The 15,874-nt window shown below is 37.4% G+C and overlaps 1 long non-coding RNA gene across 1 annotated transcript; it reads left to right on the top strand.

Annotated features, from left to right (window-relative positions):
- Positions 1-1,426: 1,426 nt before the first annotated feature.
- LOC148156561 (uncharacterized) lies at positions 1,427-11,743 on the top strand. The gene is made up of 3 exons (XR_015764566.1): positions 1,427-1,754; positions 9,470-9,541; positions 11,020-11,743. It is a non-coding gene; the product is annotated as an uncharacterized LOC148156561 (long non-coding RNA).
- Positions 11,744-15,874: the final 4,131 nt, after the last annotated feature.

Genomic DNA, 15,874 nt, shown 5'->3' with positions numbered 1-15,874 from the left:
GGGAAATGGTTAGCATGAGCTAATGCAAGATTATTTTATTAATGTAGTAAATGTAGATATCTGGTTTTGAAAATTATGAATCTTATTTTGATTGAGTCATTTGGATTTTTTAAATAGATTTCCCACCCATGTTTTATTGTATTTCTGTAAAGCAGTGAAGAGTCGCAAGTGATTATCTGGACCTTCCATAGGGGAAAAATATGGTATAAGGAGTTTTTGTTACTATAAATTGAAAAACTGTGTTAGGACATTTTAAATACAGATGAAATAATAACAGGTGATTTTAACTGTTTTCCATTTTTTAATAATTGCATTTGAATTTCCACAACATAATGACATTAAAAGTACCAGTACAAATTTTAGCTCTACTTTCTTGTCTTTAGATTGGAAATAATTACATTATTTTCCACAAATATCATCACCCCAGAGAATTGTATGTTTTTATTTATATTTAACCCTAAAATAGGTTATTTCATAATCACAACAAAAACTTTGCTTAAAAGTTAAAAGTTGTCTTTTTCAAAAGCTTAAATAAGTTTTGTGGCTTTGAAAAATGGGAGGCAGAAATGTCTATTTAGATTGAAAAGATTACTGACTCCAATCTAAAGACAGCACAGTTTGAACCTCTCATTAAACTGAAACCATTTATCTGAGTTTTATGATCAAGAATTGAGTTCAAGTGCAAACATCTGATAAACTTGACCGTACAACTCTGAATCTCTGCAGGAATTAGACACAAAGTGATATAAAAAGAGTCTGTTGGGGACAGATTTCAGAAAATACAAGACGTTTGCGGCAGCTATTTCTGCTTGTTAGACTAGCAGGGGCTGACGCAGCAGCTGGAGTTTGCTTTTAAAACTTTTACAACATGATTGCAGGCTCCCAAAATCTCAAGTCAAAGCTGAAAAGTCTGTTGTAGTGAGAACCAGTTTAATGAGTATCTACACCAAGTTGATGGAATCTTTAATAAGTATTGAAAAAGAAGAGTGACGTGTTTTAACACTCCTCAAAGTACAGCTTGTGCACATTGTGAATCTCTCTTTAAATGCCTCAATTCACACATTAACCCCACAACATAATGAAGAAGGACCACAAGCACGACCCATTTCTTCTGCAAAAAGGAGTGAAGTTTCTACTGTAAGCTAAAATAAACTGCATCTATTTCACATTTTAACGTAGATACAAGGAACAAAAAAGGCAGACTGTTTCATCAGACAGACATTTTCAAAAACATCTTGGGCATTTTGTTTAACCTTGTGTGGACGGCAGGTCACATCGCAGCTTAACTGTCACATCTGTTGCTGCTGCACTCTTCGTCTCACTGTGAGGATGCTGCTCTGAATGTCCCTCTGAGGCTCCCTTTGCCTTCAAACCCATCAGCTGCTTCTCCAGCTGATCCCAACCAGCAATCAATCACAAACCGACTCCAGATCTAAATCCAATAGTTCCTTTGTCTGCATTCAGGGATTTAGAAAATGAGCAGTCCAAATCACTTGTACTACTTCTACATTTTATTTTGTTTTAAATATAATATGTGACAGGCTGTAAAGTTAAAGTTCGTGAGCAGTAGTTTAATCTTTCATGATTATTGTCTTTACTGTGTTTAGAAAGAGTTCCAGACATCATTCAGGTCATTTTCTTACTTTTTACAGTTTTAGTCGTTTCATTTTTTATTCATCTGCTCTGGACCCGTTCCACTCAGAGGGTGGGACAGTTTCTGAAGACATTTCCAACCTGCTGTGACAACAGATGAGGTAAAGTAAATAAATCTACTTATTGTCTACCATAAGAAAATGTGGTTATGGAGTCCTAACTGTCACAAACAAACAATTAGAGCCAGGAGGAGGGTCTGAATGCTGTCAATCAGCTAGTGTATGCGCTTGTCGACCCTCCCATCACAGGCTTTTTGGGTTGTTTCTCTCTGCAGAGAGAGATTATATTATACTATCATGACATAATGATAATTTTAATAAATATGTAAAGAAAACATTTTTATTATGTCATAAGTTACTAAGTGTATATATTTGCAATAAAACCAACTGACCAACAGATGGTTGTTGTTGCTGTATGCTATACAATCTGTTCCACAGACTCCTCTCATAAAACAAACTTTAAGCTGGACGCGGTGGGGGGAGAGGCTGGAATCCAGCCATAAATATTAAAGTTGAGTGACCCCAGGAAGACATCAAGAAAGTCTGAATATGCAGAAAATATGGACTGGATTATGTTGCAAGTTACTGTCAACAACCAAACTGTAGTGAAATATGAAAAGTGCAGCACATGTGCAAATCCATCCATCCCTGTATTGTTGATCCTTGCAGGGTGACATTGGGGGGCTGGTGCCTATGTTCACTGGAGGAGCAGAAGTGTAGACCGTGGACAGGTCACCGGTCCACACAGGACAAATAGTTATGCATGCACACACACGTATCTAAAAGCAATTTCTATTGTCCAGTCAACCTGACTGTGGGAAAAGCATAAAGAAAGCTGTAAAGCTAAAACATGAGGCAGTCAGGAAGGCAGAATAAAGAAGAGAGACCTGGGACTGAGCAGCAGTTGTGAGGCCCACGCTTCCCCTCGTTTCTCTCTGAACAGCTTTTTAAATATCATCTTTAATCTCTTGCCTTCCTTGTCACCACAGTTTTGCCCCACCTGCAGTTGGTTTCATGTTCAGAGGAAGTCTTTTTAGTTTGTCCTCTAAAGTTTCCTGTTGTTGTTGACTCTTTATTATACCTGAAATGGAACCAGTGAAAAATAAACTGTGACAAATATTGAGTCTGGAATTGTTTAGATTTATTTTTTTCTTTTTACGTTACCCCAGAAAGCATTTTCAGTTGATGTAAATTTCACAAATGACGAGTGCAAAATGGTACTAAATAAATGCACGCACCCACACACACACACACACACACACACACACACACACACAGCTCCTATAGTGCGTCCCAGTTCTGGTGGTGTGTTTGTGTGACAATGAAGCAGGCAGTGAAATGTCAGCTGCAGAATACTGATGAGAGAATCAGGAGCTCTGATATAATTGTCTCAGGCCTGCTGCATTGTTGGAACTCCATCCTGAGATCTCAGAATGCCGGATTTTTCATAGCAATTTCACTGATGAATGCGGCCTTGTGGGCCCAGATTGAGGATGATTGTTGTAATGCGGATGTTCATCTTCACATAGGGGACGTGTATTGTGTTCATGTGGATCTCCACTCAGCACTAACACGGAATATTTCCACTTTCTTTCTATGTTGCATCAAGACAATGGTTGGAGGAAAAAAATACGAGTTTTCTTTGTTTCAGTTGTTTCTTCCTTACATTTCTGAACTTGTTAGCGAATAACAATAATTTTATAAGAGATAAAACATCTCTGGGTTTACATGTAGGTTTTATTTATTTTTTAAAATCATCTATAAAACATGACGATGCATTAAAATTACAGTCCTGCTTGGAGATTTTAGCAGTGATACGCAGTTTGCATTTTGCAGACTTTGCAGCTTTGATCTTTTTGGCCACGTTGCACGATTGCACCTAAAATTATTTATTCCTGCTGGGAACTTATCAAAGAACAACATCTTTAGTATTTAGAGGGGCATTCTTCTGCTTTTATGACAGGCTGAATGAAATTCACAGTGAGAATCTTAGTGCCAGCAACGGCATCTACTTGATTCATATTCTCCAGTTTGTGCTCTCTAACCAACCACAGAATTTTAATTGGGTTAAAATTACTTTTGAAGACATCATTCACATTTTAATTATCTAACACCTTGGTTATTGTAATGCAGTGTATTTCGGGGCCAGACAGACTGGCCTCTACGCCTACAGCTTTTTACAAAATGCAGCTGCTCATCTTCTAACTGGATCACAGCTGTGAGGATGAATCATTCCTGTACTGGTTGCTCTTTACTGGTTTCTTTGAACAACACAATTGATTTTAATATTCTTTTATTTGTTTTTAAATGTCCTAGTGTCTTCACCCTTACTTCCCTCATGGTCTTTAAAATCAACTGAGCAGCTGAAGCTCAGAGGTGATTGGACGTTTTCCTTTTGGATGGCTCATCCTTTTTCCTTGTTGTTCAACACAGCATGATATTTTTGTTCTTTTATGTGAGCTATTGTGTCCAACATTTTTTTATTAGTTTTTTTTATATTCTTAATGCACAGCACTTTAGTCAACCATTTTTTTTACATGGGTTTAATAAATGAATTGGATCAGATGAGTCTTCAAAGACTTCTTAAACCTTGGTGATCATTGTCCTGTTTGAAGACTCATGAAGCCAAAGCTTCATCTTCCTCATACTGAACAGGAAGTTTCGTAGGATTTCTGGATATTTGACTGAATCTCTATTGAATCTGCAAGTTTCCAGCTCCAGCGGAAACGAAGCCAAACTTCCCAGGCTGCTGTTCTTTTCAGTCTATCCTTCCACACAAGCTGCTGATTCATGCAGCACAAAAGTTTCAGTTTTGATTCTCTATTCCACAGAACTGAATTCCCATCCCTCTGGCTTATTTATATTGTGAGCAAACAGGAGCAGACTTCTCTTGTGATTTTGACTCAGTCGTGGTGCGAGTCTGGAAGCCTCCAACATTTAATCTGTGCCTCACTGTGAAGATTGAAACCTGAGTAGTTGCTGCTGCTACGTCTTGTTGCATTTGTTGTAATTCAATGTTTAATTTTAATTTGACCACTGTACACGTAATTTTAATTTCTTTGTAACAATATTAGCTGCTTAGTAGGTCATTGAAAAGCACTTCGCTGGCTTACACACTGGCTGACTTCATTTCCATATTGTAATATCATGAGCAAAATAGCTGAAAACCTGACAGCAGGTGGGTGTGAGTGTGTAGCAAAGAAGCTACTTTTCTCCAAAAATAACATCAGGACAGAGATTTTTTTTTTTTGCAGAAAGCACAAGATGGACAGCAGACGACTAAAGCACAGTTATTTATTCATATGAATCTTTTTTGGATTGTTTGGAACGGTTGGTAAAACATTTCTCCACAGAAGAAAAGGTGAGAGCTGAAACGACTCCTGAATTATGTCAACAGTGACTCATTCTTATACAAGCATGTGTGGAGTTGCTTCTCATCCAACGGAGAGTTATTACTCACTATTTTGCCCAAAAAGACTTCCATGACTAAAGAGTTGGAACAAACCTTTCAGGAGAAACTCTGTCCAACAATCCAGACACAATTTTAGGATAAACTTCTAATTTAACAAGCCAAAATGAATTAGAAAAGGTTTCCGAAGGATCAAAGCATTAAAATTACTGGACTTGTGGCAAGAAGATTTACTAGAAATCAATTGTCACCAAAGCTCAAAAGTAGGAGAATAAGCAAACTAAAAGTGATCAATGAATACATTGAATATGGCAAGACCTAAAGGAAAATAAACAAGGAGATGTTAAAAACAGAAATAAAAGAGAATTTAAAGATCATCACATATTCACTGTCTAAACCAACTGTAGAACTGAAACAAATTATTTAATTTGACCAATTTAATCTGCCTCCATTATTCTCCATAAAGACAGCATATTACTTTCTCATTTCAGACATTTATTCAAGATATTTAGAGAGTTTTCATTTTAAAAACGTAGCTTTGTTGATGCAGGTGAATTATCACATCAAAAATGTCTGCAGCATTGTTTGGTCAGAGACAAACTGTTCAATTTATGGAAAGTGGAACCCTTCTTTCAGGAAAAAAACAATCACAGTGCTTCAATGTGACGGATGGATGGACGGATGGATGGATGGATGGATGGATGGATGGACGGATGGACGGATGGATGGCTTGTATCAGAGGAAGGGAAACATGTAAATCACAGAGCAGTGCTGAAGGCAGCTCTAGTGTTCAACTCTAAATAAATGTGCTTAGTTTAGGTTCATTAATCTGTATGTTTTGGTATCAGTAAACAAAATCTCTTTGAATCAATCTTACAGTCTAAGCCTCTGTTAGAGGATTCTTGGAGTGGGAAAGGAGAGAAGAATTTATTAGACTTACAGGAAACCTGAGTGGAGCTATAAATCCTCTCAACACTATCAATATTCTGTTAATAGCTTACCTTAGCTCACTTAGACCCTGGATGCTTTAGCAGAGAGTTTTCTGCTAAACCCTCAGTCAACTTCTCTCAATTGGTTACGATATAAAATGCCTTCATGTTTTTTTGACAGTTTGGATCAGTGGTGTTCAAACTGTCAAGGACCAAAACCTTGTGTATTTTTTACTTAACAGTAAACTATGTATGGATTACTTTAACTAAACAAAGAAAGTTCATTGTTATTGGGAAATGTATGTGTAAGTCATAGAGACAATACTTTAAAGGGGTTCTGCATATTTGTTGTATTAAAAGATTGGTCTACAGTTTCCTATTCTGAGCTCAAATGAAAGATTTTGTCTAAATTCGGCAATGAAAACAGAATTTGAGTCATTCTTTGTTTCAACATGCTTTCTTTATTCTTTAAGTCTAATAAGTTGATTAAAAACAGATATGGGTCCACCCAAATTTTTGAGTAGAAGTCACCCGATATAGTCCTATTTACTAAAAAATGAAAGAGAATGCCGTAAATGTGATTCTTCAAAGACAAATCCTTTTCCAATGTTCAACATTTTTAATCCATCTGCAATAATTTTACCAGAATGAGAAATAAAAAAAAAAGTCTCCATCGTCATCAATCCCCTCTGCTGGCTGGCCAAATTATACATTTTTGAATTGCAAAATTGTAATTACAAAATCAATCCAGGGACTACAAATGGCCCCAGAACCACATCTTGGACACCCCAGGTTCTCTTTTAAAGTTTGTTTGCCATTGCTACACTAAACCAGTCACTGAACCATGATGCAAAATGTTTTTCTTTTTAAATCCGTTAGGACTTATTAAATGAGCATTTTATTGAATGTGAACCCATTGACCTGTGTCAATAAAATATTTTTTTCTTTTAAGAAAAGGAAGTAGACCTAAATATCCTGCGGTTCTGGCCCCGGTTGACCTTGTCTTCACTGACGTGTCCTTGTTGAAGTCTGCTGACATTTCCAGGTTCCTCTGGGGGCTGTAAGAGGATGAGAGTTAACAGAAAGGTGAAGCATGATTAATGAGAAGATGGACAGAGGGAGACAGCGGGGGGGATGAGGGATGATGGGGAAGGATGGATCTGAAACGGCAGAGTGTTGGAGTCAACAGAGACTAATGTGTTCTCCAGAGCCGCTTTAAGCAGATGGGTGTTCATCACTACTAAATGTTGCTACTTGAGTAAAGGAAAACATTTTATGCTCAATAATATTGAATCAGAATTTGGCTGAAATGTTCTATTGTCAGCAGCAAACAAAATGTTTGACAGAAGAAATAACAAATCTCTTCTTTAAATAACGGGAACATTTTTTCCATCCAGCATGTTCAAGAAGAAGGGTGAGTAAATCTGCAGTGATGGCATTCATAAAACTCTGGTTGTAATGATGACAAGAACAAAACAGACAAATAAGACTTTGAATAAAACCAGGGGCATGAAAAAACGTCACTTAGTTCAAATCTGCTGAGAACATTTTTACTCAAAATCATCACGGACATGAAAAATGTTTTGAATTCTCGTTAAAAAAACAACCATAAAACCATCGCAGATTCTTTTAATTTAATTTAAACATCATTGCATTGTTGGGTTTATTGTGCACATTTATAATTTTGTTTGTAAAATGGTAGCTAATCAGAAAGTGCTGCATGGAGACGGCACACACATCCCTGAGAAGCACCACAGTTCATATGTAGTAGAGATGAAATGGCATTTGTGATCCTACAAACTCTTTTTCTGCATCTTAAGGAGCTCAGTTTCATAGAAAGGCACTGATATCCAGATCTTGAAGTTTCATGGGAAGTTTGGATAGAATTATATAAAATGTTGAGCCGTATTTAAAGTCTGCATGCGTTTCTCTCCAGGCAACAGAGTAAAGTGTGCAGAACAACAGACCGTCTATGGACCCGTTTTAATTGGGATGTTCGGCAGTTAGAGAGAATGCTGTGAAGTTCGTGATGATGTGCTCAAAGCATTTTACTGCAATCCAGAAATGCAGTAATGATCTTAATCAATATGTAGACATTTGATCTAGGAAGAAAAAGGTCTGTGAACCATGAAATCTGACTCCTCCAGCGGCCATCAAAGTCGTTCAGTTAATCTGGAAGAGAAGCAAAAGTGTCTCTCAGATTGTAGCTGGTCTACATATAATTTTTGCTATCTTTAAACCAACTTCACAACTTCCTGCTTCTTTAGGCTAAAATAATTGTAACTTCTCTAACATTCAAAAACTGGACAATTATTCTATAGGATTTTTATCCATGGAAAAAATTCCCAGGATGCTCCACATCTCTGTCAGGACAGAACAAAGTCCTATTTTGTAAATTAATGATGGATTTTTGAATATTTAGCTGCAGTCTTACTTTCTCACATTTACGCAGTGGGTGATTGTCAGAGGCTCACAGTTATGATGGGTCATTTAGACGGTCTGAAGCCTTGACAGTCTGAACGTGTAGACAGCTCAACATTTCAGCTTTTCAACCGCGTCTCTCAGAAATGAGTTCAGCCTGTTCAGGTCATTTCTCATTAAACTAAAAATACAGCAATTTGAACTTTTTGGATTTAAAAAGTTTGAATTTGCCTAGGAAAGACTAACACTTCACACAGTTTCTTTATATGCTGCAGGTTTTGAATGCCTCAGTGGTCTTGCTGGGTATGAAGAGGAAACAGGCCTATCGCTTCTGCATTAGCATGTTTGCATGAACATGCAGCTGTGTTTGCATACGGATATTTGAATACATACAAATCACGTTGAGCACTTTTGACCCAAAGTCAGCTGTTGTTTTCATTCTGAGTGGATGGTGATGTGGGGAGCTACCTGTGCTGAATTTTTGCAGGTTTCCACTGGCTGTTTAAAATGAGTACATTGCTCGATGTTCCACTGAAAGGTCCAGTAAAGCTGAATGATGAATATGAAAGTAATGGAACTGAACAGCATGTTTCTAGTTCTGTTGCTTTTGGAGGTAAAATTGGGCTGGAAAACTCCAGTTGTTAAACTGCAAATATCATATTTACAATCTCATTTCCTTTGCAGCATTTGATTTAGGAGAATATCTCATGGTGTCATTTTCATGCAAATCATCAACCAGTCATCATTAAGTGTAGTTTTGGGCCTGTAAAGTCAAAGAAAAACTTCTTAAGGAGGTTTAAACACAAAAAGGACAACATTATATGTTTCTATAAACACAGAATGATAACGCCTTCCTCTTTTCTGAACAATAATCTGGAGTTCCATACGATTTTTAGCTCTTGCTGTTGCAGCAACTATGACAGGATCAATTTATGTGCAATTCATGCTCAGCAAAGGCTGTTCTGCATAACGAATTAGCAATTTGTACCTTCAAATTAAAAAGCCTTGTGCATAATTTATTTCCCCCGGTGCTGTATGCGCCTTCTCTGCTGTTTCAGATCCCGACACAAAACTGAACTGCTGACTGGAGAACGTAACCTTCGGATTTAAAAAGCCACAGTAAGCTTCAGGTATCGATCCAGACCCATATTGGCCTCTGCTTTGAGGATCAGAAGACGCATTTTATTTTTTCTGATGGTTACTGAGCAATGGCTGCTCAAAAAAACCTCAGCCAGGTTTGATAAATGCAGTCAATACTCCATCTAAACTCCTTAGTTTACTATAATATTCCCTCCTGTGACCACAGATGATCCCCTTTGCCCTCGAGCCTCATCACCACATTGAGCTGATTTGACTCCAAGGCTGCTAACGATGTCATGGAGTGCTCACTCGTGTTTATTGCAACTGTGAGATGCAGCAGTGTTCATGATTTATCCTCATTAGATTCCAGTGTTGGTTGTCAACAAGAATTATCATGCAAAGGAAGTAAGGCTAAGTGCATGTGCACAAACCGGCATCAGAGGAGGGTTAAAGAAGGACTTTATTAGATTGCCTTGAATTATCCTTAATTGTATTACTGTTCTGTTCTGTGAATGCAAACTAGTCTGTAAGCCGCAAAGGTTAACAAGACTAAATTTAAGAGAAAAGTTTTTGTTCTTTAAAGGCCATCTTCTGTAGTTGATGTAGTTTTTGTGCCAGAGTTCATTTTCTAGGTTTTATGAAGTTTTTTTTTTCCAAGGTGGTCTGTGGAGATTTTCCTGTTTGTTTTGTTTTTCCTTGTATTCAACCCAGTATGTTTAAAAACAAAACAAAAAAAAAACATAAACTTCTACAGGACAGAAGGAAGAAAGTCTATTCAAATCGTAGTATTTTACAGGAATATTCATTGGGGTTTAAGAGAAAATCCAGCACAGACACGACACAGGATGTGAGATAATCATCATGCTGTCGCCTGGCTGTAGACCCAAGTCTCCTAAGGTCTAACATTAAGGGTAAAGTCCTGTTCCCTTATCAACCTTCTGCATTTTTAAGATAAAATGAGAGTAAGAAATATTTAAGATAAGTTAGAACATTTGTGTTTAATTCAATTATTACCCAAATATATATATATATATATATATATATATATATATATATATATATATATATATATATATATATATATATATATATATATATATATTCTGTTGTTTAGACACAATAGTGGTTCATCCTTTTTGTTGTTAAGGTTTATTTTTAAATGTAAAATGAAGCAGGCAAGTCCAAAGATATCTAAAATCCTTAAAATAACTTGAACAAGTAAAAAAATATACTAAGATCACTTTAAAAATTGTTTGATGCCAAATGCAAAGAAAGATGAGGCGACTCAAGACTTCAGCCCCTTTAACCACTTTTTAACCAAGTTGAATAATAAACTGTACTTGACTGCATTGTTTGATCAACTTGGAGTGTAATTGACTTGGAAATTGTCTGTATTATTGGATTTAATTAATTATGTTTGCAAAATGCCTTGAGACAACATTGGTTGTGAATTTGTGCAATATAAATAAGCTGCAATCGAATGAAAGCAAATTGAATTTGTTTTTAACAAAGTGTTCTTTGCTCTCAGGCCTTAATACACTGAAAGAAACGACTCAAGAACAAAGATTAGGTGGACATGGACGTGGTGTATAGAAGTATTTGGCCATTTGCACATTTCATTTGCCTTTGCTTTGGCTTCACATCATCAAACTAACAATGATAACCTGAGTAAACGAAGAAGACGTTTGTAAATGGAAATGAATATGTGCTTATATATTTTTTTTCTTCATGATAAATTCATGTTTTGTATGTTTCCATCAAACAGGTGCTGAAGTATTTCCTGTTTTCTGGGTATTTTCCTCCTTCCTCTCTGGTCTTCATGTATGATTCCCTTTAAAAGCTTTACATTGTGTTGGTCAGACTTTTCACTGTGAGGAAATATCCCTGCAGCGTTTCCCACTGGGCCACAATCCACATGTTTGCCGAATAACAGTCAGCTTGTTTAACCACACTCTGTGATGACTTACCTTCCCAAATGAGTTTTATAATTTTCTGCTCCTTCAATCAAAACCATTGTTGTTGGGACCACGTTTCCTGTCACTCAGCGAGGTGCAACAGTTCAACAAAGTCTGCAAGCTCTCCTAATTGCTTTCTCCGGTGTTTGTTTTGGAAATCCAATTTGCAAGGTCACTTTGTAATCATTTCATCAAGTTTGAGTGATTCCTCCTTTCTTCCATTCCATGTAAAACAATGACATTAATTACAAAGTTCTGAGTCATATCTTGTAAAATAAAAATGATGGATTATATAAATTTGCATCACGTTTCTTCCAAAAATACTGATTCCAGAGGTTATGTTCTGAAATAGACTTAAAACTAAGTCTTACATATAAGTGCTAAAACATTAACTCCTTGGTGATTAATGAATACCTCCTGCATCACATTAGAGTATAAACTGTCTGAATACAGTTTTGTTTGCCAGGTTTATGCGTTAAACTTAAACCTGCAGGTGTATAATTTCAGATTACAGCTGTCCTGGGGATGTACTGCAGTCCAGGAAAGCTGCCAGGTCAGTCTAATTAGACATTAGGGAGAAGCTAAGGGCATGCTACATGCAGGGCAGACCTTTAAATAAAGGGGGGAAAAAACTAATGTCCCATTTAACACTCTTGTTTGAATTATTTAAATATGCTCTGGGTTTAGTTTTGGGACACTGAACTTTAGCACAAGCACTGACCTTCTGCATTTTATGAAAATGAAGTTGAGCTGTTTAGTCAAACCAGAAAATGAATCCTTAAAATGTAACATTACTCATTTCAAAGTGTTTTTTTAAGATAAAAGTTCATTGTGTTGAAAATTAAAATTTACTTCAAAATTTTAGTGCTTTACAAACGTTTTCCTACTCTGTGAAGTTGTCACATTACAACCGCATATTTCAGTGTATTTTATGATTTTTGTGCCAAACAAACACAAAGAAACTGGGACAATGAAAGAAAAAAGTGATTCTCAAAGGTCTGTTGTGCACATGCATCCAAGCCCATTTGTCAACACTTTCTGAATACCTACTGTATTTGCTGCAGTTAGCAAGTCGCTTGGGATACGTCAACACATCCAGAGAGCCATTCTTCTTTGCCAAACTGCTGAAGCTCAGTCAAATAGTGAGCATCTGTGAACATTAACGTTAAAGTATTTCCAGAGATTCTCGTTTTTAGGCCAGGATTTCGTGAAACATGCATAATCCTTGCTCTGGCTGTGTGGTTGACATGGTGTCATCGTACTCGAAGGTGAATCTCTCCTCTCTCAAGTCTTCTACACCTTCCAACTGATTTTCCTCCCTGACTGCACTCCATTCATCTTCCCGTCAAGTCTGACCAGGTTCCCTGAACTTCACAGCTTGATGCTGCTGTGCTTAGGCTGATGGGCAATGAGGCAGTTTTCTGCCTCACACAGCATTCTGCATGTAGGCCAGAAAGTTTAACCTTGGTTCCATGTTGCCAGAGCACATCCCTCCACTTGGCTGATTTTGCTGCAGTGGCTTTACTACAATGTTATCAACTATCTCAACAAAACAGTTGGTCTGAATGCATATAGTTTTTGGATTTTTACTGAATTGAATTCTCATTGTTCTCAATTCTAATGACTTTTGACTTGATCTGCTTTGCATTGCTTAAAGTTTCCATTACGAGCGTCGCCTTTAGTTGGAGCATAAACCAACTGTTTTGGCAAACTTGTTTTAATTAGTTAAACGGTGAAATCAAGGATTTAATCAAACCCTATTCCAGTTGTTGGATGGTAAAATTAAATCCGAGGTCAAATTTTACTGCATGGATCTTAAATGGCTATCTTTGGCTTTTAATTAGACTCTAACTATACCAAGAAGTTAAACACAGCAATGCAACAAAATTAAAGTTTCCTCCTTGTTAAATGAAGTCAGTAAAGGTTTATGAATGTGCCAATAAAACATCTACATCCAGGATACCCTGCCTCAGCGAGTCACACGCCTGCAAACTCAGGCTGCACCACAGAGAGCAAAGTATTTATTTCACAGAGCTTGATAGATTTTCAAATTAAACTGGTGACTTTGGAATAAGGCGGTGATGTGGAGTGTGAAGAAGCTCAGTGATCCGGCGTTACTGTAAATGTTCCTTCTCTAATGACTGTTTATGGAAGGCTGCCTGAGTGAATGAATGTTAATGACTTTGAGGAAAAAGCTTTTTGAAGGAGGTTCTCCGCTCGTACAAATACAGAGGCTCAGTCTTCCTCAGCTCGGCTCCCACCTCAGAGTAATGGTCTTTAGCTGTGGACACATGGACATTTAAAAATGTAGATAGATGGAGATGAAGAAAGTTCAGGAAAATACAAATGTTTCTGAATTTAATCAATCAGGAGCAGGCATGGGAAAGATGTATTTAGATTTAGACACACACAGGAATTTTCCCTCAAGCATAAACACACACATATGCACCCAAAATGCTCCCAATCTTCTTTGTCACGCCCCATTTCCCATCTCATATCTCAGCTGAACCATATCACTTTTTGTATTGCAACAGATTTGTTTGTCACATACTGTAATTAAGAATGTGTTGCCCCTGAGAGTGGTTTGCCTCTCCATCAGCGCTGTGAATGCTCTTTGGCTAATTACAACGTCGTCATGGCACACTGACATGAATGAGGAGAAACGCAGGGCAACACATTGTTGTTAGGAAGAGCTCCAAATGTAATTTGCACATTGCTGCAGTTGCAGGGTGAGAACATTTGATGTCACGTTATAGATTTGAACATCAAGGCAAAGTTTCACTGATGTCAAAACTGAGTTTCATCAGAAAAGACATGGTTTCATAAAAAGACACTGAACTTTTGGCTGAATAAATTCTGAATAAATGCGGTTGAATGGATTTCCTTACAGTCAGACTCGATAAGTTAGTAGTTGTCTGATTGTGAAAGAAGATGCAACTTTCTGATCTTTTCTCCCTCTTTTGGGGTTCATTTGCCACGACCAGCACTTTCTCTGGTGCAGTGTGCTGTTTGTGTGTTGTCATGGAAACTGATGCCCTGTTGTTGGGGATTCTGGCAATAGCGGTGCAGCTCTTACCCTGCGAGGTGGATGAGGTGATTTTAAGTTTTAGATAAAATAAAAATGTTTCTATTCATGTTAATCTGTATCTCTGTGTGCAGCACTGAAACCTTTTCAGAATCCAAACAGCTTGTAAAGCTTTTCTGCATTTGAAAAGTGGATGGTTGTGCACTTAGCATGAAATTATAGGGGTTTTGAGCAGGTTCTGTTATGGAAAAGAAGTTTGTTTTAGGAACAATGCTGAAGAATGGAGGAAAAGTTATTTGCAGAATCACCTTGCTTGACTTTTTGGGGGCCTTTGCTGTACGTCTGGATGCTCAGGGGGAGGGAGTGCTTGTTTGCGTGTGCTGGGCCACATCTGACAGCCATATCCTTTTACATTAGTATTCTGTTCCAATGGTAGTCTGAGTATGCATGCTGCAGAGCTGTTTTAGGACACAACTGTGTGTTTGTGGTCCAGGTATTACTCAGGCTGTGGGGACCTAAATCTCCTTATACAGACATGTTATGAAGATAAAAACTCAGGTTCTTAGCATAAATTGTTTAAATTTAGGGCTAAGCTCGGGTTTAGCATTTGAATTTGACAAATGATAGGTTCAAATTGGGTTCCGGGAGATGAATGTGAATTAATTCAATGTTTTCTGAATCCATGAGCACACAGCTCTGTGTCTGCACACACATCAGTGTTGGTGCAGATCACTGACGGTGAAGAATAATTTTAAAATTTCCACAAAATTATAGTCACTTCATGCTAAAAAAAATGCATGCCTGTATATCTCTGGGTGGCACTACCTAAAGAAAGATGAGCTTACACACACACACACACACACACACACACACACACACACACACACTGATTTAAGCTGCTTCTCTACATCAACGAGCAGCTCAGCTGGAGCTCAGTGTAAGCTTTATGGTGTGAGTGTTTGTTTGCTAAAGCATGCCCCAAGCTGCCAAAGAATGACCAGATTATGAATGAGGTGGTGATCTGAGAAAATAAAACAAGCATGGAGAGACATGAGAGGCAAATCTGGCAAAGAACAGGCTGTAAAGAATTAAAGAGAGTGAGAAAAAGCTGCTGCACTGAAACCAAGGATTTGTTGAGTTGAGGGGAAAAAGAGAAAAATGTCTAATTCCCCAACTATTTATACAAAACAAGAAAACGTTAAAAAGGTCAATAGGAAGATTTTTTTAATGCATATGGAAAATCTCAACACATTAAAAATAATGAACATCTTAACAGGAACAGCTGTTCTACAAAACTAGACTAAAGAGACCTTGGGGAAAGAAAAAGCCAAATCCTCCAAACACTGTGGAATATTAAGATTAGTGTTATTGTCCCCCTGAGTGAACATGTGGTTGGTCTGTTC

The sequence above is a fragment of the Poecilia mexicana genome, unplaced genomic scaffold (assembly GCF_051168715.1).
Source record: "Poecilia mexicana isolate PSO_F unplaced genomic scaffold, ASM5116871v1 scaffold_11, whole genome shotgun sequence".
In the NCBI taxonomy this organism is placed as follows: Eukaryota; Metazoa; Chordata; class Actinopteri; order Cyprinodontiformes; family Poeciliidae; genus Poecilia; species Poecilia mexicana.
The sequence above is the reverse complement of the archived record's forward strand: the minus strand, read 5'-3'. Positions and strand labels throughout refer to the sequence as shown.